General features: G+C 37.4%; 1 protein-coding gene across 1 annotated transcript in view; it reads left to right on the top strand.

Annotated features, from left to right (window-relative positions):
* Window positions 1-306: 306 nt before the first annotated feature.
* LOC113518331 (probable cationic amino acid transporter) overlaps window positions 307-27,278 on the top strand; it is a 214,434-nt gene continuing 187,462 nt past the window's right edge. Inside the window, exon 1 of the mRNA XM_026903202.3 lies at window positions 307-441. The gene's annotated coding sequence lies outside the window, so the exon portion shown is untranslated. The remainder of the gene's footprint in view (window positions 442-27,278) is intronic.

The raw sequence follows: 27,278 nt of genomic DNA, 5'->3' as shown, positions 1-27,278 counted from the left end.
TTATCCATTTATATTTGCACCGTCAGCCTTTTACAGCTAGCACCGTAACACTGGATCGATTGCTTAGTCACAACCACCTAGAAGTTCCAACTGATCGAGAATTGGCCATTGTCGTTGGGTCCACCTGATGAAAGTGAATCAGTGTCACGTGGTCATCGATCGTGTAGTCAGCAAGGATAATGAGAGATGAATTGTTAAAGGTTTCTCGCATTTTAGCAACAGTGCGCTGTAGGCGGGCGCGGCGGCGTATTAGGCGGCTTCGGCGAGGGGGTTGCGCGGAGGTCGATAAGCAGTGTGATTCGAGCAGTAGAGGCGGAGGGTCGCTAGTCGGCCACGCCAGCCGTAGCTCACGCTCGCGACGTACGCGTTAAGAGACAGCGCGCGCCGTCACGCTCCTGCTCGTCGCGACCGCACCGCGCCGCTACTACTCAGCAAGGTCGTGTAAGTATTCCTTGTTATGTCAATTTACTACCTGTAGGTTGGCATGATAGTTGCAACAACATTTCACGTTCGAGTTAAACTTTCAGTGTATATAGCAAACTATGCACAACTCTCACTTTCACATTGCCGTTGCGGCGGGCACTTTGCTTATTTGTAGCAACAGCATAGTTTTAATTTCTATATGTGTTACGAAAAATTTTATCGTCTGATCAACTATAGAAATGTGTAAAAAATATTACGTGTTATGATAGATACAAAATCTGTAGTAGATATTTATCTATCTACTTACGTTCCGATGGTAAAACTTTAATTGGTACGGGTGGTGTGAAGTAAGCAATTTATTGTCTACGCTCATGTTACCTAATTATATTCAAATATTAAATAAATTTTTAAATCTTTAACTTTTATAAGTTTTAGTTGGTTTTCAAATTGTTGGAAGCACTATAATAATTTTCATGAATTGAAAATTAATCTCTTAATAGACGTCGCTGACCCAGAATGCTTAGTCTGCTTTCTTTTTTCACGGCCATTGCGTTCTCTCGAAAGATTTTTATTAACATTTGCTTTTTGTATTTTGTACGTATTTAATTTAGAGTAAATATTAAATTCAACATAAATAATATTGCTGAGTTATCACTATTATCGTTTTTATCGTTCATTGTTCACTATTGAACATAGATGTTGGTTATACTCGTATTGTCATAATTACAAGTAGGATATCTCTTATTGATGGTGAAACTTTGACTAATTTATTGAAATACGAACTTCCTTTTTATTAATTTTTGGCATGAGACATCAGTTTATGGGAAGCGTTTTATCATTATGCAATCTTGTTATATGAGACCTAATACTGCAGTTCAGGGGTAAAGAGAGGATTGTTAGTAACGGGTAATGAGGATTGTCGATCCTATTGTTACCAATATACCCTATCAGGTTAATCTCCACGCGGTTCCTTTTGGAAACAATTGTGATTATATCTTGAATTCGCTACGATGGGCCAACTGGATTACTTTCATCCACATCTGGCATCTCTCACTAGTGGCCTGGCAGTGTATACTAATAGCGCTGGCGGAGTTACCATTTCACCTTCACCCATTAAATAATATGTCAGTCTAGGGGTTAATTGTGAAAAATGTTAGTCCCGGGGATTATCTATCGATACCCTGTCAGGTTGACTTCCACGCAGTTCCTCCTGGAAACTATCATGATTATTTCTAGAATTCGCCACACAGGGTCAATATACTTGCTTTCATCCACATCTGTCATCTCCCACTGGCACGCTTGGGGGAGAGGAAATTGTTAATAATGGGGATTAGCAACCCCATTGCTAGCTATCAGGTCGACCTTCACGCGATTTCCCCTGGAGAACATCATAATTACTTTTTTGTTGAATTCGTCACGATGAGCTAACTGACCTGCTTAATTCTCACTTATCATCCCTCACTGGTGTCTTGCCAGTGTATACCGATAGCGCAGGCAGGGTTACCATTCCTTTATCATTCATAAAAAAAAAACTAGTCCTTAGAAGTAGTTGTGGTATTAGTTGTCACTATAATTTGTGATATTCTCGATATTATACATTCTCGATATATGTAACATAATCTTATCACAGATCATGGAAAATCATCCCAAGAATATTATAAATGTATAAATTATATTAATAAATAAGGCTTCTTATTCATTGTTTTAAAACCATCGTTATTTCATTAATAAATAACCGTAATCGAGTTGTATTCGTTTGAATTTAGATTTTGAATGAAAATACAGTATATTGCTAGAATGTATCTCAATATATTTTAGCACCCTAGATTTATAACATTGATTTGGCTTTGTCTATTATAATGTTATAATTATTTTTAATAAATAAATTTTCATATTAAAATATAAATTAATTCATTCATTGAAATTTACTTTTTCAAACCACATAAAAAAGACAAACAATTTACGTAATTATAATATGTGACAATAAATGTGGTTTGGTATTATTTGGTTTGGCCACTTATTTGCGGTTCGTGCATAAATCTGATTCAGATTCAACAAGCTTTACATTAAATTATAACTATACTATTATTTATACTAAGGAAGGAAATATTAAAGTGGACGAATACTAAAGCTACATACAATAGTTTTTAAAAATGAACAAATTTGTATGACATTAGTAAGTAAATACGTACCAATGCACTGCCATTGAATATAATCTTGAAATTTTACAGATAGGTTATTTATAAAGCATAGATAAATAATAAGAAAATATTTTTGTAATTTTTACTTTTTGAGGTTTATAAATTTTGTATGGTGTTCATCAGTTTTTTGAAATTTTAAATTTAGTCAGATTTTAAACGAAAATTAATATGTTTATTGACTTTTGAAGAATTTACCCTTACAGGAGTGAAATAGGAGATAAAAGTTCGTATGGAGAGTTCTGTTATAATTGAAGTTAAAGCGAAACTTGAGTTTTAAACATCTAATTAGAATATTAGAAATGGATTAACTATTTTGGAGCGTTTTTGGAAATTTTACCCTTAAAGAGGTGAAATGAGAGATGAAAATTTGTATAGGAAAGGCAGATTGGTATAGTGATTTATTTCGAATTCGAGTTCACTTGCACTAGTACATTGAGCTTTGTTTACATAATCTCTATTTTCAATATCTCAGGGATAACATGAGTAGAGATTTGTAATCTAGAAAATATATTGTATTTAAAAATTTCTAAAAAAGTTGTAATTAATGTACTTTTACAATAGCACTTACATTACTTAACACACTTGCTTTTTGCAGCGTTAATGATAACGGCTTAAACAATATTTAATTAAGTTGTACGTACTTATTAAGTAGATTCAAAAAGTTTATGTAAATAGTATTACTGAGTAAATCTTGTTTTGAAAAGGGGTGTATCTTTAGATCTATTCTATTTCTTGTTAATATAAATTAGATAGATAGTTTTCAGAATTAAATACTATATATAAAATGAAATTTAAACAATACTTCATCATCATCATATCAGCCTCCAACTATCCACTGTTGAACATAAGCCTCTCCTTGGGTTGTTTTGTTAGTAGTTGCCACGCTCGATAGGCGGTTTGCTAATTGTAGTTAGGTTTTGGAGATATTTTAAGAGGGACGCTGCTGCCCATCCCTTGTCCTCCCTTAGTCGCCTCTTACGACACCCACGCAAAAGGAAGGAGCGGCCTATTCTATGTCGGGACCACATGGCACATTTAACATTAAACAATACAGAAATGGAATAACTGCTTTAAAATAGTAATGTATTAATTTTCATAATTATTGAAATAGATTCAAAGTTTGTTACAAAATTAAACAATGGTGCTTGCAATTTTATTATAGATCTTTTTTATTGTTCTTTTTGGATAACGTATATACAATATACAAGCTAACTTACAAGACTTCAGATACAAGGTTACAAGTTCGAACTCGGTCAACACCGTTCATTTATATGTAAATTTTAATTTCCCCCTTTAAACTTCTCTCTCTTGTCTATGACGGACTTCGGAGTGTTATATTTAATCCAATATAACTTCTATTTTATATAATTTCTATGCCGACTTTGATGATTCTGTCTTTGTTTAAATGTACTGTAATGTATTGTTGTAATGTGTATTGTTAATAAAATACGATTTGGTATTTTATATTGTGTATTGTAATTAGTTTACAATTGCTATTATTTTAATTTATTTTATATATTTTAAGAATAAAGAGATATGATATGATGATGTATACTTTTAAACTTGTAACCTGTTTTTCTTTCTTACATATTTTTTTTATTTATAACGAATATATATATATATATATATATATATATATATATATATATATATATATATATATATATATATATATATATATATATATATATATATATATATATATATATTCGTTATAAATAAAAAAAATATGTAAGAAAGAAAAACAGGTTACAAGTTTAAAAGTATACATCATCATATCATATCTCTTTATTCTTAAAATATATAAAATAAATTAAAATAATAGCAATTGTAAACTAATTACAATACACAATATAAAATACCAAATACTATTAACTAACCAACAATGAACATTGTAAATATCAAAATGAATATTATTGAAAAGAAAGATGATATGTAAACAGGAATAATTTTACGTTAGACAAAGTCTAACTGCGGCTGCCCATCTGCCTGCCAAGCTTGGCATCTATTGGCAAAATCGACCAAAGGGGAGGCTTATCTTCAGCAGTAGACAATTAAAGGCTGATATGATAATGATGATAACATATATATATTATTCATTGGCAAAGAATGCAGTTTACATCGAAGGTCACCACCCCACTTCGTTGTAGACTGTGCTTTTCTATAACAGTTAATACTGCGTGAATACTTCGTAAGGAAAAAGAAAAAAAGGAAAGGGGAAGAATAAAGATAAAAAGAAAGGAAAACAAAGAGAAGAAGAAAAAGAAAGTAAAAGGCAAAAAGGAGTTAAAGAAGAAAATATGAGTTTCAATCCTTTTACGATGAACAATCTGATAGCGCGCTTTTGTTTACTTCAGCATCAACTGGTTCTTTTAAGCGAGTTACATATTTTATGAAAATAGAGACTATTTTAAATTCATATAATACAAATTACTTCGGGGTTTAATTTAATAAAAAGTTTTATAAAATTTATCTATGGAACTAATTACGTCTAAAAATTAGTTATTAATTAAATAATTTTCTCTCTAACTACACTGGATTGGCTGGAAGAGATCTCTTTCAGAGATAAGTCCTCCCTTGCTAACAAGTTGTTAAACTAATTGTCGAATATATTGTTTAAGTGCAATAAAGAATATTAATTATATTTTTCTTGTAGAAATGTAAATTCATTTACAATTACTCATGAATAAATACATTTACTTGCGGTGAAAAGTAGTCTATATTTCTCATCAGCTTACATTGTGTATGTAAGAAAAAAATTAATGAAATAGACTACTCTTAAATGACGTGTCAAGATAAAACACACCAAAATTTATGTAAGACCTTTGAACATACAACTGTGAAAACCTCTACCAATTTAGCTAAGTCGTTTTAGAGTGACGGTGAAATATGATAAGGAAACATACAGAAAGGCAACAAATATTTTGATAAATATTGATTTGGTTACTATTGTTAAGACCTCTTTTTAAAGAAATTAACGAAAATTAAAGAAATTATGATATATCATAATTTCTTTAATTTTCCTATGTACAGACGTCATAATATATAAAATATTATTTTATTAGTAAGATAAACCAATAAAAAAACGTCGTTCAGATGACGTACTAAGACAAAAATATACCAGGTTTAAAGTTAGAACCTTAGAAACACAACTGTGAAAACCGCATTTAATTGAGTACAGTAATTTTTCTGAGATACCGAAATAAAAATACAGACAGACAGACAAAAATCCTTAGAACCATTGTTTTGGATTCTGCTGCTTCTATTAAAACCCCCTGCCCACCAAATACATATATTTTTTTAAATATCTTCTATGTACAGACATCGTCTAGTTAAAATTTTATTATATCCATTTTTTTATTTATTTATTTATACAAAGGTTTGGTATCTCCTGTTAAACAAAGATTGCTTGTGTTAGGAAAAACCGCTCTTCATAACAATTAATTATATTTTATAATCTTAACAAACAAATTATTTACAGAAATATTAGTAAGATTATGTGTTTATGTATTATTTTTAACCTCTTGGTTCTCAAACCCAATGCTGCATTGCGCAGATATGAAACCAATCTATGTTGAAAGTTTCGCCCTTCCGACTTTTACAGTTTGAGCTGACTAACTGTGAGATTAAAGTGGATTTTTTTGAACTAAATAAACTTTACTGACGTTCAGTCAAACTTCAGTTAAAATACACAATTTGCGTTTTAACCGTGCGCAGAATAGATACTCGTATTTGCACCGTGTGTTATTATATTTACATTAATAACAATGGTTAGGTTCACAATACATTTTTATCTATCTTATACCAGTTTCCTTGAGTAAATAACGGTTCCTTTGGAGAATCATGCCCACGGTGATTGTATTGTTATCTGGAACCTTTTGCTTACGTCTTTCTTCCCTGTTCGCAATAACAGGCCATCTTCTATATTGTCGCACGCAGGGCATCTGTATACAATGAAGACAATCCAAATATAATTTATCATTATAAACAATTTTATGTCGTTCAGGATCAAATTTTCCTTTGTATTTAGTAACTGTGTAAGTTGGTGCTTTAATTTATTAGAAAGGGAATAAGTATAACAAAAATTTGTTGAATGTGCAATTTGAAAGAGCAAGTGAACTATTTATGGTTTACTTAGCTAACTGTTTCCAGCGACTTCGCCTGCATATATTAGTATGTAAAATATTCTATGACTGTTACGTTACAATATAATCTATTCGTTTACCAAATCTATTCAATCTTTTAAGCGTGATTGAGTTAAAAACATACAAACACTTCTATAATATAAGTAAGATAAGAGACAGCAATTAAAGCAATCATTAAGGTAAAATACTTGTATAATCATTTATATAGAATTATCTTGACGTTTCGCAGTCAAAAGCTGGCAGATGTAGCGACGTCATACCATCCATTCCTGACGCAGAAATATTTTCTTCTATCCACTCATTGTCATACATCACACTAATTATGTCCGTGTACTGAGAGCCTCTTACCTAAACGATCGCGTTAATTCCTGTCTCATAATTCATATGATATATAAATGACTTAAAGTTATAAAGCACACGAGATAGTAATCTTCATTTACTAAGAGTTATTCACAGTTCTTCTCAGTATAAATGTTTTAAGTATAAACTATGTATAACTAACTTTTGCGCACAACCTTGTACGAATGGATTATGGAAGCAAGTGACTACTACTACTACATTATAACGAGGTAGGTTAGTAAAGAATAATTCCGTAACCATTAAAAATATAGAGATGTTGGTTCTCAAATTGAAATATTTTATGCGATATATATGATTCAGTACAAAAAGTACTATTCCTAAATTTTTCCCTCAAAGTTTCCATCGTTGTTCAGAAACTATAGATAAGTTTTATCGTAATTTGCATAAACGAGTTTCCAATTTCGAGCAACCATTTGCAATTTCTCTAGAAACATTAAAATTACAGGACGTTCTGTTTAATCAAGAACTTGTACGGCTAATTTGAACATTTTCATTAGTATTGTGACCTGGATACTATTTTCAACAGGTCAGACATATCAGTCTGTCCTTGCATACAAACAACCACCTTAACCCCTACGAAATCCTAATTTTCGACGAGGTCAACGTTTAGTATGTGGGTGAGCTCATAGTTCATAAGTTATCTATCAATATAGACTTATCAAACTATATACACAGCAAGTAATACATTTTAACAACATAAAAAAATAATAAAGGAAACAAGCGTAATATTTCATCTGTAATTTTCTTTTGATACACTTTAAAAAATCCAGTTGTCTAGTTAGTCTAGATTGTAAATGATGTGCTAGACTTTCTGGGTGTGTTTTACCTACTTTGTTAAATTTGCAAACCAGGTAGAAATAGTTGTAACAAATTTTCAAACTTTTTAACAAGCGCTACATTTCAGTTTAGTTTTAATTTCGTAACTTATGATAGTCTGTTTATATTATGAAAAGAATTTCATTTCCAACTCAAATAATGATGTGTGCAAATTAAAGAAAATTACTATGCAAGTCTCGACCAAAATAGCAATTAAAGGCTTCGTTTGATTACAAAGGTACAGACTGGAACTTTGTTTTTTTAAAAACACTTATGACTATAGTACTCGGCTTCGCCTCGTTCTACCAAAATTACTCGCTTTTAATTTTTTACATTTTGGGCACAGTCTAGAAATAAATATACTGTTGATCGGTTGTGGATTTTTTTTTCACTCAAATATCTATTAGAAGATTTGATTGTCATGAAGTTTTTATTTTTTTTATTTTTAAATCTATACATCTAGTGATAAACTTGACGAACGCAATTCTGAGGTGTATTTCGAATTATTTAGGTAAATATATATTTATATTTCAGTTAGGTATATATTAAATCTCGAGAGCTATATCATTACAGTAATAGTAGGTTTCAATTTATAAAATCTTCTTTTCTGTGAGATTTTTATTATAATATTCAAGTTACCAGGCCAGGCTTCGTACGGATGTAAATTGGACATACAAACCTTCCATAAGAGATATCTAAATGACAGTGAAACTGGTACCAAAATCCGTTACATTGTTTATATAAATAAACGAGGAAACAGATAGCCACGGATACCGACTTTGTTTTATACTATTAAAGATTATCTCTCTGTAAACCAGCCGAAGAGTGACGGTGAGGAATTGCCCATTAATCTCATCATTATAAGCTTTGACTTTGACATTAAAAGGCTTAACATAGAAGACAGCCTTTTAGCAGAGAAAAACACCAAAGTTCTTTTTTTATAATACTATAAGGAAAATGCGAACCGCCTCGACTTTACGCGACTTTTTTTTAATAAAATACAGACCATGATGCTAGCTGATAATCTAACGATAATGATACATTCTTTCAATACATGAAAGAATGTTTAAAATTGGTTAAGTATTTTTAAGTTTTCTTAATATATTAATTAGTCAAGGCACGCTACCAAGTTTGGTTGGCAACCGCATTTCAGCTTTTATAGATGTTTTAAGAGGGACACTACTACCCATTCCTCAACCATAAGTTATTTTATTCACCTTTTACGACACCCACGGAAAAGTACGAAATAGTTATTCTATACCGGGATCACACAGAAAATATCAGTTTCCATGATATTTTTTAGATATTTTCTTGATCATAAAAACCCTTCATATGTAAGGAAATGTTCTGAAACGTTATACAGCATAGATAGGTGCTCGATTGTAATGAGAAGCTAATCATTAGCTATTTGTAGACTCCATTATATGGATATTGCCTTATATGTTACTATCTTTATCCTTATTTATTATCATGTATATATATCTTCATTTTCTCTTTAAGCGATATCGAAATGAAGACCGTTCTAGTTTCAGCTGTATGTCAAGTATATTACGCAATATCTTTGAACCAATTCTGAACCGTTTTTGATTATTCATTTTCTTATCGATCCCCTGGTAAGTGGGTTTCAAAATCCTTACTAATATTGTAAATGTAAAAGTGAAAGAGTGTTTGTTTGTTATTTCTTAGCGCATTAACGGCTTAACCAATTACCATGAACTTTGGCATACTGCTAATATATGGGATAGAGAAAGATACAAGGTATTTTCTATCCTGGTCAATGAACTTATTCCGGTCACAAGAACAAACTTGCAGGTAAAAGTTAGTATTACATATGTTGAAGTGAGTTTATTTGTTTGTTACTTTTATAGCCTTATCGGCTTAATCACTGTGAAATTCGGCATACAGGTACTTTTAAGTAATGAAGAAGAATGTAGAAGAATGTAGACTACTTTTAATCCCGATCACGCACTCAAAATTGCGAGTAAAAGCTAGTAAAATTTTTTTTACTCCACATTCAAATTTTTTCACTGTTGTTCTTTATGACTAACATTTACAGTATATTTACAATACAATATATATAATAACAATTGCCTACTATTAAATATTATTGTAAATTATTTGTTAAAAAGTTTTCTTTGTCAATTATAGTTTCGCATTTTAGTTGTTGTAACGATCCAAGCAGTTGATTTTTCTTGCTTAACAAAAAAAAAATGTAATGTTGATATTCGAATTTATAACTCGATGTTTATCAACGTGTGTCTAATATATGGTACTCCAAGTGATTACATTCACACTTTTTTGGGATAACTAATAGGATTACATCGATCTTCCCTGAGTAATAAATAACTTAAACTGAAGCTTACGTTATCCTTTGAGATTAAAAGTGACCGCTGAAAGGTTACTAGAAGGCTGCAATGTAATTCGCAGCTCTAGGGAAAGTCCGGGAATATGTCAATTAAAAGTAAACACAAAACATTACAGTGAGCATTCGTCGAATGTTAGTTGGTTTGTTCAAATGTTTCTTATTTAATAAGACTTCTTTATTCTTAACTAAAAGTTGAGTTGAGAATAAAAGTTAAGTTAAAAGTAAAAGGCTGGACGAATTTAAATGTAATTTATCTAGAGTAGGCACCTTTTTTATGCAACTTAGAATGGCAAACAATCTGACGGCTTACCTGATAGAAAGTAGTAACCGTCGCGTATAGACATGCACAGTACTATGAACATAACAGAGTATACTGTGTCGCCCATGATATCTTTCATGCATTGCCATTTCTGAGAATTAAAATGTTATACCTTTGTACCCTGTAATTTAATTGCCACTTTTCACATTAAACACAACTGCTTAACGGCAGACATGAATAGGACAGAGGTACCCAAGCAGACGACTTTTGTATAAACTCTCTCTGGTCTCTGGTAAACTGACCACCCCCCACCAATTGATCACGTTATATACTAATTAAAACGGTATAAATAATAATTCGTTTATATTATGATGCGAGAAAGTTTTACATAATTTCCAATATAGTCAGGTCTTGTGGAAGATAATGGAAATGCTTCAGTGTGTATCCAATGTTTGTCGAGTACACGTAGATTTAATAAACTAAGTGAACTACTACACTGCATTTCACGGAGGTAGTCTCTTCAATAAAACGACGTAATGTCTCTTGAATAGAATTCTAAATTCAATTTAATGAATACTAGATTAGGGTTTGATATATTTAGATGAATTTAGATTATTCTCTTGTGAAAATAAATCCTTTATGCTATCCTTTATGGGTTGCCATGCTTGGAAAGCGATTTGGCAACCGCAGTTAGACTTTTGGTGATGTTTTAAGAAGAACGCTGTTGCCCATTTATCGACCATTAAGTTCCCTTAGTCACCTATAGGAAAAAAGGGGTAGCCCATGTTATGCAGTGATCACATCGCATATAATATACACAAAGTTCTATTTATTGGATCTGTCTATTCAAAATAGGTTAGTGTAGGCTAGGCTTCGCTAAATCTGTTTATTTTGCTTTCACATTGCACAAGCGATATTTGTGAAACATGTCATATTCTTAAGAACTCTTTCCTCATATTTGTGCAATGGACATATCTAGACAGGACAATGATTCGGGCAAATCATTCGGGACATGCCAAAGACATCGGGTCGCCAGTTAAACTGAAACGTATTGTGCGTGACGTGGCAGACAACCTACGGGATCATAAATAGTGTAGTAATCGCCGTCATGTCTATAAATTCTATGAATCCAGTTAGTCTAGTCTACGTGCTTCTAGTACACTCTACGAAGTTTGATCTACTTACTGTATGCTGTCTCACCTACGTAGTCTATATGTAGCATTATATACATACAAAGTCTAGCCTACGCAGTCTATTTTACGTAGTCTTGTCTGTATTATAATAATTTATTTGAGAGTCTGCATAGAAGACATGCCGTGTGTGTGTGTGTATGTGTGTGTGTGTGTGTGCGTGTGCGTGTACGTGCGTGCGTGCGTGCGTGCGTGCGTGCGTGCGTGCGTGCGTGCGTGCGTGCGTGAGTGCGTGCGTGCGTGCGTACGTGCGTGCGTGCGTCCCTGCGTGTGTGCGTGCGTGCGTGCGTGCGTGCGTGCGTGCGTGCGTGCGTGCGTGCGTGCGTGCGGGCGTGCGTGCGTGCGTGCGTGCGTGTGTGTGTGTGTGTGTGTGTGTGTGTGTTTATTTATAAATAAAAATAAAATTAATATAAAAACGTTTTCCGCTGGACACATTCTACTGCTTTGTCTTAATTTACATGTAAATTGTGGGTGCCATATGGTACAACAATATTCGAGAACGCCCCGTATATAATATGCAGAATAAAACATTTTTATAAAAGGTAAGTGAGTATGTATAGGAGACGGTTATCACTTTCATCAGGTGGGACGTCAGATTGTTTGGAGTTGCAAATTCTGTATAGTAGTATTATATACTTATGTATTATAAAACCAAAAGAAATTTATGTACGCTAGCGAATTAGTGCAATGAAATAATTAATGTACATAATTCAGTTTCATATTTTTTTTATACAGCTTAGAATGGCGAACAAGCTGACGGCCCACCTGATGGAAAGTGGTAACAGTCGCCTATAGACATGAGCAGTATCATGGACATAATAGAGTATACTCTTTCGCCCATGATACCTCCCAAGCGTTGCCATTCCTGAGGACTCAGATGTTATTCCTCTGTACCCTGTAAATTCACGCCATATCCCACCCTTCAAACCGAAACACAGATATGCAAACACAACTACTTCACGGTAGAAACACGAATGGGACAGAGGTACCCAAGCAATCGACTTTTGTGCAAAGGTAAAATAGATATTCAAAAGTGTCCTAAATTATTGATAATATTTTCCTTTACGAGATTAAATACAAACAAAACCAGAATTTTGCTTTTTAAAATCACAAACTAACACGATTTGTACAGAGGGATTGGGATTGTTAGTAATGGGGACTAGAGGCCCCTTTATATCAATATTCCCTGTTGGGTTGGCCCCCATGTGGTTGCCCTAAAAACCATCGCAATTGATTCCTGTTAAATTCTTCACGATGGACTAACTGATCTGCTTTCATTTTACCTATCATTCTCACTGGTGCTCCGCCAGCGTATACCGATAGCGCAGGCGGGGTTACTATTCCATTATCATCCCTTAAAAAGCATCATTTGTGAAGTGCATCTGAAAACAATAAATAGGATTTTTTTTTCTAGTAATAAAATCAATGTACTGTAGTGAATTAATAGTATCATTTTACGTGTATTTATAAATTTTTAACCGAGTTTAAAACGAAGAGTTTCTTAATCCATCTAACTTTTTTTTTAATTCAACGATTCTTTATACATTCGATAAGGTTTACTACCGTTCGTTCTATATTTTGTCACGATTGTAACTTTTTTTGTGGTAAAATTCATTAACAATTTTCGTATATTTACTATCAGGAGATAGCTCTAGAAAACAGTGATTAAAGCGATTCATCCCACTTGACCTTGGGCCGTATGGGCGTAGCTTTATCATTTCCCCCCACTGCCCGTTACGAATTATCGCGATGACAAAGAGTATTTATTTATGCAGAGTTGTTTCGTCAAACAAAAGTGCTCGAATGTTGATTATTTAACTGAATGTTAATGAAAACTTTTCATAGTATAGGTATAGGTAAAATAAGTATAAAATAAAAAGGCAGGCATAAGCACAATAACATGATATCCTTATAGATGTCTTCACAACTCAATTAATTGTCGTGAAATTTGGTTAATACTTAGTATATCGAATGGAAAAGGATGTTGGCTACTTTTATCCTATTTAATCAATATATTTCGTTCACATAGACAATGTTACGGGTAAAGACTAGTATAAAAAAAAAGTATCCTCATAATTGTCAGAGACATTTATAGACTATTCCGTTATAGTGAAACGTACATCCAATATATCGCATCTTATCGAATATATTTGAACGTAACGTACCAAAATCTAGATCTACCTAGATTGTTGGATTGCAATCAGGTCAATTGACCTATCGTGACGTATTCATCAGATATTAATCACGATGATTTCCAGGGGGAATGCTATGGAGGTGCCTGACACGATATATTGCTAGGAATGTGGCTTCAAACCCGTTTTTTTCCCAAACTACCTAGATTAATTAGGTTTGTTAATGATGTGTTTTATAATTAGGGAATTAGTTGAGAAATTAAAATGACAGTAAATATGTAAAGCTATTAGTGTCTTATTCATATTCTTTATTGCACTAAAATATACAGTAATAATAAAAATTAGAAACAATGTAAGCAAAGGTGCTTACAAAAGAGCTTAGGTACGTATTCAGATTTTTGTACTTGATTTCTCTTACAAATATATTTAATAATTTTTTTTATGCAACTTAGAATGGCAAACAAGCTGACGGCCCACCTTATGGAAAGTGGTAACCGTCGCCTATAGACATGAGCAGTACCATGGACATAACAGAGTATACTGTTTCGCTCATGATACCCCCATGTGTTGCCATTCCTGAGGACTCAGGTGTTATTCCTCTGTACCCTGTAAATTCACGACATATCCCACCCTTCAAACTGAAACACAGCCATGCAAACACAACTGCTTCACGGTTGAAACACGAAAGGGACAGAGGTACCCACGCAATCGACTGTTGTACAAAGTCTCCCTCTGGTGATTATATAACATTTAATTATATACCATATATTAATTATATATTACTAATACGACATAATACAATCTTAATAAATATATAATATACTTTCATTTTGAACGGTGTGGACTGCCGTTCGGTGAGCGTGGACTGTAGGGGCGTTGGTTCAGGCTGGAGTGAAACACAGCGATTACTATTCTGAAGCCTCCGGTACCGTCTGAAGAGAGTATTTTTCTTCTTGTCCTATTTCTTCTCGAGTGTAGTGCGTCGCTGCTCGGAAGCGAATGCCGCTCGACGGGAGGCGGCCTATCTTTATACCCGCCCGGTCGCACGATAACATTTCTAACTCGCGTTAGCGAGTCTGTGCGAAGCGGGACGGGGCGAGAGTGAAAGAGACGCGTATCTCTTTAGAACGGTACCATATAGCGTCTATTTATTTATTACAATTTGCGTATTTCTATTCGTTTTACAATTTCTATTTCTATTCGCAGGTAATAATAACAACACACAAAGAATACTTTATTTAACTTACACTATAGGTATCTTAAATCTATGTAAAATCTATGTAAAAATAACAGTATACGAAAACGATTAAAACTACGGACTTAACAACTATAAATTACATATATAAATTTTTTTTTTTTTTTTTTTTTTTTTTTTTTTTTTTTTATAGAACTTAGAATGGCAAACAAGCTGACGGCCCACCTGATGGAAAGTGGTATCCGTCGCCTATAGACATGAGCAGTACCATGGACATAACAGAGTATACTGTTTCGCCCATGATACCCCCCATGCGTTGCCATTCCTGAGGACTCAGGTGTTATTCCTCTGTACCCAGTAAATTCACGCCATATCCCACCCTTCAAACCGAAACACAGCCATGCAAACACAACTGCTTCACGGTTGAAACACGAATGGGACAGAGGTACCCAAGCAATCGACTTTTGTACAAAGTCTCCCTCTGGTAATGATTATAATGTCGCGAACATAATCTCCCGCCGCAGCTCTCGTAGCTGGAGTTAACTCGTGTTCGCGTCGCTCGATGTCGATGTGGGCAGTATGATCAACTTCTTAGTGGGTCGCCGTAGGATGCCTTTGTTCGTCCGCACGTCGACCGCTCGGATCTCGCCGTCTGGTCCAGGGTAGGTCGCCACCACCACGCCTCGCGGCCACGTGTTGCGAGGCAAGGTCCCATCAGCTATTAGGACCAGGTCGTCCATTTTGATGGCTCCGTGTGTAGCTCGGGGCTCCCGCCGGTGTTGCAACTCGGGTAGGTACTCCTTCACCCACCGGTTCCAGAAGCAGTCAGCTAGCCTCTGGCTGGCACGCCACTCCTTGTGTCCCGCCGCGTCGCTCTCTGTGAAGCTGCCTGGCAGTGGGACGCGCGATGGACCGCCCAATACGAAGTGATTGGGGGTTAGGGCGCTGTCGTCGTCTGCCGATGTCGACACGTGGGTTAGCGGTCGGCTGTTGAGGGTGTGCTCGACTTCGACCAGTAGAGTGTGGAGGACCTCTTCCTTGGGCGCCCGTTCGTTCAACGTAGCGGCTAGTGCGGTCTTCACGCTACGCACCAACCGTTCCCATGCGCCTCCCATGAAGGGTGCGCTCGGGGGAATGTAGCGCCACCGGATGAAATGGACTGATGACTCTTCTTGGATGGCTTCCTCGGCTGCTTTCTTCAGTTCGACGTCAGCACCTTTGAGGTTGGTGCCTTGGTCGGACTATAGCTCAGTGGGACACCCTCTGCGGCTTATGAAGCGCCGCAGGGCCATTATGGCGGAGTCCGTGCTGAGGCTGCCGGCGATTTCCAGGTGGACTGCGCGCGTCGTTAGGCAGGTGAAGAGCACTCCGTACCGCTTCTGGTGAGTGCGGCCCACTGTCACGGTCATAGGCCCGAAGTAGTCTAGGCCGGTGAACGTGAACGGTCGCTGATGATGCGCCAGCCTGCTCTGTGGATGGTTGCCCGTTGATGGCTGCGCCGGTCTTGCTCTTCGTAGGCGGCACAGCTGACACCTCTTCAGTTCACTGCGGACGGCGTGTCGTAGGCGCAACACCCACAAGTGTTGTCGCACCTCGTTCGTGGTGATCTCGAAGCCGCCGTGGTGAAGTTTCCGATGCACCCATGCGATGTATAGGCGCACCCAGGCGTGGTTTCCGTCGACGATGGGGGCTCGTTGCTCGGCTGACAGATCGGCGGCGGCTGCTATCCTCGATCGAAGTCGCAGAATGTCGTCGTTGTCTATGACGACCGACAGCTGTATGAGTCGACTGGATGACGGCAGCTGTTTTCCATGTTTCACTGCTGCGATTTCGTTGCCGAACGCCTCTTGTTGTATCGCGCGAATCCATAGCCGTCGCGCGTGATCTAGGTAGTGTGTGTCTATGGGGATGAAACACACAGATGGACTATTGCTGTTCTTGATTTTCATCTTCATCTTCTCTCTATCGACTTTCTTCGTGCGGGTCCAAGTGGGGTCGGCGCTCTCTTTCTTCTTGTTTCTCTTTCGAGTGGCGGTGCAGCGTTGACTGGTCGGTCGCAGGAGGTCGATGAACTGCAATACCCGTGCTGAACTGCGAACAAGTTTCAACCAATTAGAAAAACGTGACGGATCGGGCAATGCTATAGACAACTGCGTCGCGTTCTGTAGCTTGTGTACGCGTTCTTCTCCCGTTTCCGCTTGACTATCGTCGCTCGTACTATCTTCACGCGGCCACTGCTCTTCGTTTTTGTCGAAATTCCTTTCGACCGGTTGGAGACGTCGCATTACCGATTCATAGTTGTCCGGCGGCACAGGGTCGTCCTTCTTCCATAGTAACCCCGTCTCGTATCCTCCCGCCGGTAACGGACGAGTTTTCTCTTCTAAAATGCGTAGGGCGCGACGTTCCTCTTCGTTGTAGGACCTCTTCGGTGCGATCCCCAGCGATTCGAGCGCGAAATGTTGCTTCATCATTTCTTCCATCGATTGTTCCTCTACATGTGTCGTCACTATGTGGCTGATTCTGTGCACCTGCTGTCTTGTCCTGCCGCGACTCGTACCGTGCAGTACCCATCCCAGATCGGTGAGTGATGCGACCGGCTGCGTGTCGGATCCTCTTCTGACTTCGTGGGCCAGCAGTAGGTGCCAGTTGTCTTGCCCCAACAGTACCGTCGGTTTGCCCTCTTCATAGACCAGTTCCCTCTCTATGTCTCGTAGATGTGGACAGCCCTTGATGACGCTGCGTGGTACCGACTGCGGTGATAACTGCAGTCTGTCCATCGTCCGTGCCCCCACTGTGTATTCTTGTGAATTCCGCCCGCGGATCTTGAAGTGTACACGAGTCGATTGAGCTGCGTTGATCCGTGCCCCGGCCACACCTTCCATGTAGAATGGTGCGGGGGGACCCGTAGCACCGATTCGCTCCGCCACCGCCGTCTCGATGATGGTGCAAGTCGACCCGTCGTCCAGTAGCGCGTAGGTGTCGCACGTTCCCGTGGGACCGGTGACTCGTATCGGCAGGATCTTCAGGAACGCGATCTTGTCGTTTTCCCTTGCCGATGCGGCGACTGCGGCGGACTTGTCCTCGACGACGTGCGTTGTCACTTCGTTCTCCGGCTGTTGTCGCGTGGTGTGCAGCAGAGGGTGATGAGTCTGCGTGCACTCATCTACTCCACATCTCTTGCTCTTGCAGGCGTGGCGAAATCTTCTCACTTTGAGGCAACGGAAACACAGCCTATGAGTCTTCGCTAGCTCCCATCTCGCCGATGTGTCCGCTTCCTTCATCGTCTTGCAGTCCGATGGAGCGTGTCCCTCTCGTCGACACATCGGGCACGGTGGTGTAGCGGGTTTCTCTTGCGTCGTGTATGTCTTCGCCGTCTTCCTAGGAGCGGACTCCCGCCGGTCTTCGGACGGTATCTCCTCGGCGGGGGCGAAGTTTCCACATCGTGCGGCGGTCCTTTGCAGGAACTGAGAGAGTGTTATGAGATCCGGTTGTCCCTCCGGTTGGTCGTTGGCGAAATCGTAGTACTTGAAGCGTAGTACCGACGGCATCTTCTCTGTGACGTTTCTTACTATTTCTTCGTTGTAGAGGTAGTGACTCTTGTTCAGCGCTCGTATCGTGGCGACGACGTTCTGCACCTTGCTTGCGAAGAGGCAGACGTCTCTTGCGTTGTCCGAGAGTCGTGGTAGCGCGCGGAGTTTGTTCAGTTCGGCTGTGACGAGTGCTCCAGGGCGGCCGAACCTCGCGGCTAACATCTTCATCACTTCTTCTGCGGTCGTAGACCCGACGAATAGGGAGCGTGCCGCGTCCTTTGCGGCCCCCTTCAAACTTCTGCGCAGTCTTGCTAGGTTCTCTTGTTCTGTGTGTTGACTTGCGCTCTCTTCATAGGCCATCTTCCATGGTAACCACTCGCTCGACGATCCATTGAAGACTGGCAACTCGGTGACTCTTGACGCTGTGGAGGGCAGTATGTTGCGAGCGGCCATCTGCATGGCGATCGCAAACTCATTACAATCGATGCCCACCTTCAGCACCGGTTCTTCTTTCTTCATCGACTGCATCGCTGCTGCTATCGTAGGCATGGCGGCATGTGGGTCAACGTGGCGTGCGTGGTCCCGGTGAAGTGCGTCGCTGCTCGGCTGTGGCGGCGGCGCTCTCGAATCCTCTTCAACGGGTCTCGATGGGACGAACCCCTGACGGTTGCCGGTGACTTCTTCTATCTCTGGTACATGCGGCTCCATCGTGAGTGCTAGCGTGCTTCGATGAACCCAATCCGATGTTCGTTCTCTTCTGACGGTAGCGTCGTCGTCTTCTATTTCCTCGTCGTCTTCCGATTCGGCTTCCAAGGCGGCGACACGTGCAGCAGCCAATTCCACCTCCTTTCGAAGTAGCTCCTCCCGTGCCTTGGCCAGAGCCTTCTTCTTCTGCGAGGCCGTGGTGCGAACCGTGCGTGCCGTGCCGTGCTTCGGTTCCTTCTTCCTTGCTGTCTCCTCTGTCGTTCCTGTGGCTTCGGTTGTCTCCGTGGCTCCTGTGGTCGTCGTATCGCCGGACGTGTTCGTAGTCGATGTGGTGGCGGCGGTAGACGACGTGGCAGCGACAGATGACGTTCTGACAGCCGCAGACGACGTGGTGGCAGCAACGGACGGCGTGGCAGCGACGGACAGCGTTCCGGCGGCCGTAGTCGACGTGGCGGCGGACGTTGTGGCTTCGGTGACGGCGATTTTCTGCTGCGACGACTTCATGTTTCTCGTAGTCGGCATTTCAGCGATCCGGCTTCAGAATGGTCTTCCTCCAGCGATCCGGCTTCTCGATGTACCAACGGTGTTCCTCCAGCAATCCGGCTTCTCGAAGGACCACGATGAACGGTGTGGACTGCCGTTCGGTGAGCGTGGACTGTAGGGGCGTTGGTTCAGGCTGGAGTGAAACACAGCGATTACTATTCTGAAGCCTCCGGTACCGTCTGAAGAGAGTATTTTTCTTCTTGTCCTATTTCTTCTCGAGTGTAGTGCGTCGCTGCTCGGAAGCGAATGCCGCTCGACGGGAGGCGGCCTATCTTTATACCCGCCCGGTCGCACGATAACATTTCTAACTCGCGTTAGCGAGTCTGTGCGAAGCGGGACGGGGCGAGAGTGAAAGAGACGCGTATCTCTTTAGAACGGTACCATATAGCGTCTATTTATTTATTACAATTTGCGTATTTCTATTCGTTTTACAATTTCTATTTCTATTCGCAGGTAATAATAACAACACACAAAGAATACTTTATTTAACTTACACTATAGGTATCTTAAATCTATGTAAAATCTATGTAAAAATAACAGTATACGAAAACGATTAAAACTACGGACTTAACAACTATAAATTACATATATAAATGATTATAATGTCGCGAACACATTTTTAAATAATAGTTTCTTTCACGAGACAAGGTTTGCTACATGAAAACTTTTATTACAGATAAGCTCGCTTTTATACGTTACTTTTAAAATTAAATGTTTTATTACTGTGTTTTTGTACGATAAAGAATCCTAGTAATATAATAAAAGCGAAAGTTTGTAACGATGAATGGATGGATGTTTGTTGTTTTCTCACGTAAGAACTACTGAACGGATTTGAATGAAATTTGATTTACGGATAAATTACGTTCTAACTTAACATATAGGATACTTTATTTACTGATTCACGCGAGCGGAGTCGTGGAATACAGTTAGTATAAAATATAACTTAGTGACAAAACTTAGCTACCATTATATGTTTACAAATAACTCACAAATACAAAATGAATACATAATAAAGTTTGAAATGGGCTAAATATCGTACGTATTAACGCGCCAAGTCTATTGTTTACATTAAGCGCTCTGATTTGCACAAATAATCTATGTTCGCTTAAAAAATTTAACAATATTTTTACGCAAAATTTTTAACAACTTGCGATGCAGGTCCTTCCTTTGTGTGCCAGCAGTAGACTACGGAGCGCGTAAAAAATTTAGGTTTTCGCACTAAAATTTAAGCCTAAGTAAAAATTAACAACACAAATTAAAGAAAAACGTGTGAGCTATAATTTCGTGTAAATTTTATCTGTCGATTTTTGGCAAAATATCGATTTAAAAAAAATAAAGACATTTTTTCTTAAATAAATTTATATAATACAGTAGACTGTTGTTTAAGGATTAAATTTTAATAATATTTAATAAATTATATACGATAATCTTATCTGGGAATAACGTTTCAAAAACAACCTTTGATGGCATGAAGTGCCTTAATTCCTGGTAAATTAATCACGACGGGCCAACTTGACTTCAACTACATGTATCATTTATCACTGGTGACCGCTAGCACATTCCGATAGCGCAGGCGAGGGTACCCTTCCACTTTCATCTCTGAAACCAGGAAATAGCATTCAAACTCTAAATAAATTATTATGTTGACGTTCTAGCTTGTTCATATTCACACCTAAACATCAGTCTTCAATTAAATGATCGCCCCCAATCACTAGACAAGTGTTTGACGAGGGTCATTATGAAAATTCATGAAGGATTGCCATATTGTTCCCCACAGTAACTAAAGTACGTGAACTGTGTATCAATAATTCAACACATTTTTGCCTGTAGCTCTGAGGATTCTTTAGTAATTACTGAACTTCCTTTCTTAATTTCAGGATTTACTTTCGTATAAAAAAAAAAACTAGATATATCCCGCAGCTTCTTTTGTTAGTCGATTGTATCGTTATGTTAAATAGTCTATTATAATCTTCACAAATATACTTTCAAATTTGACTGATGCTGGAAGCAAAGCTTGTTCAAACAAACAAATTGTTTCGATTTATTATATTAGTATAAAACAAGTGTTTTCACTTGCTTATCTATCTAATTAGAATGCCAAACATGCTGACTTCTTAGCATATAGCAAAAATACACGCAGGATTTCCATTCCATTTACCAGAAAGAGATTTTACTCAAATAAACCGACTTTTGAGGTCTATTTAGGTATCGCTGTTCCATTCGTATTTCTGCCATGAAGCAGTTGTGTTTGCATGACTTTATTTCGGTTTGTAGCGTGGGATACGAAAATGAAATTACAGGATACAAGAGGCATAACACCTAAGTCCTCAGTAATGGCAAAGCATGAAGGGAATTGTGGGCGACGATTTCCACTTTCTATCCTGTGGAACGTCAGCATGTTTGCCATTTTAAATTGCATAAAAAAAAATTACATTTATTTAAAAGCCCATCTGATGAAATGTGGGTGGTAACCATCATCGCGGCTTTCACGTAAATCATGATAAATTATCCTATTTATAATTTAATGTAAGCGATTTGTTTATCTGTGTGTTAAATTTTAAACGTGAAGAATAACAGACCTTTAAACACTTTTATAATCGTACATATTTATAATTTTTTTTTAATGGTAGACAATGCAATTGTATCCCCGTTCACGCTAGCGGTATGCGCTGGCAGGTTACCAGTGAGAGATGATAGGTGAGGACGAAAGCAGGTCATTTAGATTTCAGCGTGATTAATGCACCTGGAATTCACCATGATGATTTCCAGGGAAGAGTACGTGGAGATCGACGTGCTTGGGTATATTGTTAGCAATAGTGCTCATAGTCTCCATTACTAAAAATTCCTTTGCCCCTATATTTATTTTAGTTAAATATGAAAGTTTATTACAGCCCTAATGGCCAACCTGATTTCAATAAAATACTTACTTCTAGTGATTATTTTGTTACTTTAAACAGATTCTAAGAGAAATCACTAAGTCCTTTGAAGTGGTCTGAATGACTGAACCTTTTCCCATCTTTCTTATTTTGGTATTGACACGAACATAATTTTCGTTCCAAGTATGAAATGTGTATGTAATTTATGTAAATAGGTGCTTGACATTTTTGGGTCGAAAATTTCTACCTACAATTTCTATTTTCGTGTAAACTCGCTTTCGTACAGTTTTCAACAGAATAGAAATTATATATGAATGAGGATCAGACAAGCAAGAAAATATTTATTATTATGTAAATCAAACCATTTATTTTGCAATAATTTTTCATTGTATTATAAAATAATGTTATATAGAAAATTAATATTCAACAAGAGTTTTACTTTATCCTTTATTATATGTATACTGCGACGCAGCTCGCGTGAATCAGTACATAAATTATCCTATATATTATTTGTTATTATTAACATATAACTTACCCGTGTGCCAAATTTTATTCAAATCCATTCAGTAGTTTTTGCATGAACAAGTAACTAACATCCACCCATCGTTGACAATTTACGATCTTATTAATTTTAATAGGATTTCTGTCTTTCTCTCTTTTTAACGGGTTCTAACAACCCTAGTGCGGCATATTTATCCTCACTCACTAGCATCCCATCGGCGCATACTATTAGTATAGGTAAAGTTATTATTTCATTATTATTATTAAAAAAATTATAATAATAAGTTCAAATTATTATAATTTTGTTAGCAAAAGGTATACCTTCTTTATGCTCTGAACAATATTAAAATGCTGACTTTAATTCTTTTTGATTGTTTGTTATTTCTTGACTTATTGGTTATTCTTTATCTCGGTCAACCAATATATTCCAGTCACGCGGACAAAGTTGCTGATAAGAACTAGTCTATGGTAAATAATCTATTTGTAGGTATCTAATACATGGGTACTTCAATGTAAAATTGCTTTAGTCACGCCACATGACCAATCAAGCCTGACGCTTTTACAAGCATAGCTTATGGAACCCTATTAATAAGTATGGGATAGACTGTTGATAAATTTTATTTGTCTTACTTGGAAAAAAATATGAACAATAGCATAAATATACAAATAAAATTTTCATTTGCCATCAGCATCATACTTTGCATAATGAGCTATATGAATTCATGTTTTGTCCAAAACATTCGCTGAAGCGGCCACAAAAGGAAAAAATCCATATTGATTTATAACCGAAACGTGTTTTACATGCCATTATTTTCAATTCTACTATTTATAAGTAATTACTGATATTACGCTCACGACACTACTGTCTGGATAGTCTAGAAAAGTATTTATTAATATATAGCTGCCCGCCCCGACCATACACTGATGAAGGGAATTATAAATATTCACTTCTTCATACGGAAAGTTTTATCACAACTTATTCGCTACTCTTTCATACAAACTTTGTTTTGACACAAAGCGATTTGTTACAAACACGACAAGAAAAGAATTAGACAAATAGATGCAGCTATTTCAAAGCTATGTTTGCATACACTTCACTATTGGGGGAATTTTGCCAGTAGTTGCAATGCTTGAGCTTAGCAAGTGGATTGGCACTTGCGGTCCAGCCTTTGGTGACCCATAGTCGCCTCTTACGACACCCACGAGAGAGGCATTCGGCAACTGATTTTTCTTTAAATAGATGTGACTATTGCGACATTTATTGTATGTTTTTGTGTCCTGGCATACAATGGGCCACCCCTTTATTTCTCGTGGGTGTCATAACAGGTGGTTAAAGAAACTTAATGGTTGAAGGATAGACAGCAGCGTCTTTATTAAAACATTACCAAAAGCTTAACTGCGATTGTCAACTCGCCTGGCAAGCGTAGCAAGGGAAGGGCAGCAGCCTCCCTTATAAAATATCACCAAAAGCATTGCTATCCCGCCTGCCAAGTGTAATTACTAACAAAAGAGGAGAGCCACTAAAAGAGGCCTATGTTCAACAGTGGATAAGTAAAGGCTGATATGATGAAGATGGCTGAAGATAACGACTGGGCAGTATTCGGAAAATTATGCCACATTTTCTCATCCAAAATACCTCAAAGTTTGAAGACGAAGATCTTTAACCAGTGCATGTTGCCAGTGACGACCTATGGAACCGAAACATGGTCCTACTTGGTTGCTCGTTTGTAAAAGCTTAAATTTTCTCAGCAATCTATGGAGTAGACTATGCTTGGAGTTTCTTTGTGTGACAGAATCCGAAATAAGAATATTCGTAAAAGAACTAAGGTGACCGACATAGCTCGAAGGATAAGCAAGCTGAAGTGGCATGGACTGGTCACATAGTTCGAAGAACCGACAACCGATGAGGAAGAAAGTATCTTGAGTGGCGACCGCGTACAAACAAACGTAGAGTAGAACGACCACTTATTAGATGGAGTGACACCTCAAATGCATTGCAGGAAGACAGTGGATATACGTGGCACAGGACAATTCCTTATGGCATCTATGAGGGAGTCCTATATTCAGCAGCGATGGACAGGTGATGGCTGATGTAATGATGACAATAATGAAGATGAATATTGCAACATTTTTGTGTAGAGACGACATAAACATATTATACTATACTAAAAGGTAACTAACGTAACAAAGTATAAAAACTAGGGCAAAGGAGGAGAAAATCCTAGTAATAAAATAATTGTGAAAATGTAAAGGTAAAGTATTTAGATTCTTGTTATTTCATCTTATCAGCCTTTAACAGTTCACTGTTGAATAAGCCCTCTCCTTAGGGGAGAGTTGCCAGTAGTTGCCATGCTTGACAAGTAGATTGACAACCGCAGTTAGGCTTTTTTAGGATGTTTTAGGAAGGATGCTGTTCTCTATCCGACGCTCTCCTTTAATCGCCTCTTACGACATCCACGGGAAATGAAGGGATGGCCTATTCTATATCGGAACCACATGCATAATCTTGTTATTTTAAAAATAATTCTATGACTGGTAACTAGGTTTTATAAATTAAGAATACAGTATTTCTCTTGAAAATAACGACAATCATTTTCTAATGTGAAATGACACTTCGCTTATATGAAGAGATCCGTGCTCAGCAAACATGATTATTAATGAGGTATTAAAGTAATACAAACAAATATCTGACATATCCATATTTTGCTGCACATATTAGCCGAGTATTTACGAGTATAAATATCAAAGGCAAAAATTAGGTTAATAAACTAAAGTAATTCGAAAAACGTCGATCACACTATTAATGTAGAATGAACCAAGTGCTCTATCAATGGCCAAGTTGCAGTAAGTTCCAGATAACTTTATTTAAACTTGCCATCTTATAATGGGAAGGGATCATAGTTAAGGAAAGTTTTCTGAGAACGACAGCCAATTTCATTTATAATTTCAATTTCCGATTCCAATAGTAGCTATTAATATTCACTGTTATGTTCTATTGGCTGGTTAGTAGCAGGTAAGCAGAGAAAATTAAATGCCAAAGGTTCCTTAAATAGCTTAAGATCCCGCCGCTAACTTCTGCAGGTGTGACTTTACTAGATAAAAGGTTATTAATAATTTAAGTATATTTAAAGTTAGGTAATGTATGGTTGCCTATAAAAATTAATTAGGATTGCCAGCATTTAAAATTTTGATCTAGATAATGGTGCTGTACTTACAGGGAATTTTCTTTTTTTATACAACCTGCACTAAACGGAAGTTTATTCTATTTTATATACAGCAACATAAGGTTGCCTATGAAAAATAGCCGCAAGATAAATTGCGGAAAACTAAGAGCAGGCAATCCGGGCGCACTGTATTATATTTTAGCTCGTCTTTCATTTTCATCAAGTATTCATAAAAAAACAATTTATACCTGCAAAAGTCAGCGGTGGGATCTTAGGCTAATATATATTTTGGCAGTGAGATATTTTGTTAAAGCTAGTTTGCTTGGCATAATATGATTTCTATCCTACTTCTGTTTCTGACGTCAAGTAAATGTGCTTGCATTGCAATATTCCGATTTAAATGATGGGATACAACAATGAATTTACAACGTACGTAGGCATAAGTCGTCAGTTCTCAGGAATGACAAAGCGTGAAAGGAACTAAGGGCATAACAGTGAATTTTGAAATGCCAATACTCATTCCTTTGTAGGTACGATGACGGTTCATATCAGGTAGATCGGCAGCTCATTTGCCATTTAATATTGAATAAAAAAACTTAATTTGCTTAAGAATGGAAATTATTGCTACGTTTAATTCATTATCATTATGAAAATTGTGAAATAATTATTTATATTCACAGTATAGTCACGTTCTAGTGACAAATTATTAAAATGATTTTCACTTAATGATTTAATATTACAATAGGAATATAGCTTAATCTAGCTGTATCCACTTTCATGATTTTTCTTATACATACATATGAGTGTGTCGGTATGTACAAAACAGTGATAGCTCACTCTACACGATCACGGTTTATTCCATTTATCCTTACT

Source organism: Galleria mellonella, unplaced genomic scaffold (genome assembly GCF_026898425.1).
Source record: "Galleria mellonella isolate WM207_F2 unplaced genomic scaffold, CSIRO_AGI_GalMel_v1 utg33, whole genome shotgun sequence".
NCBI lineage: Eukaryota > Metazoa > Arthropoda > Insecta > Lepidoptera > Pyralidae > Galleria > Galleria mellonella.
The sequence above is the reverse complement of the archived record's forward strand: the minus strand, read 5'-3'. Positions and strand labels throughout refer to the sequence as shown.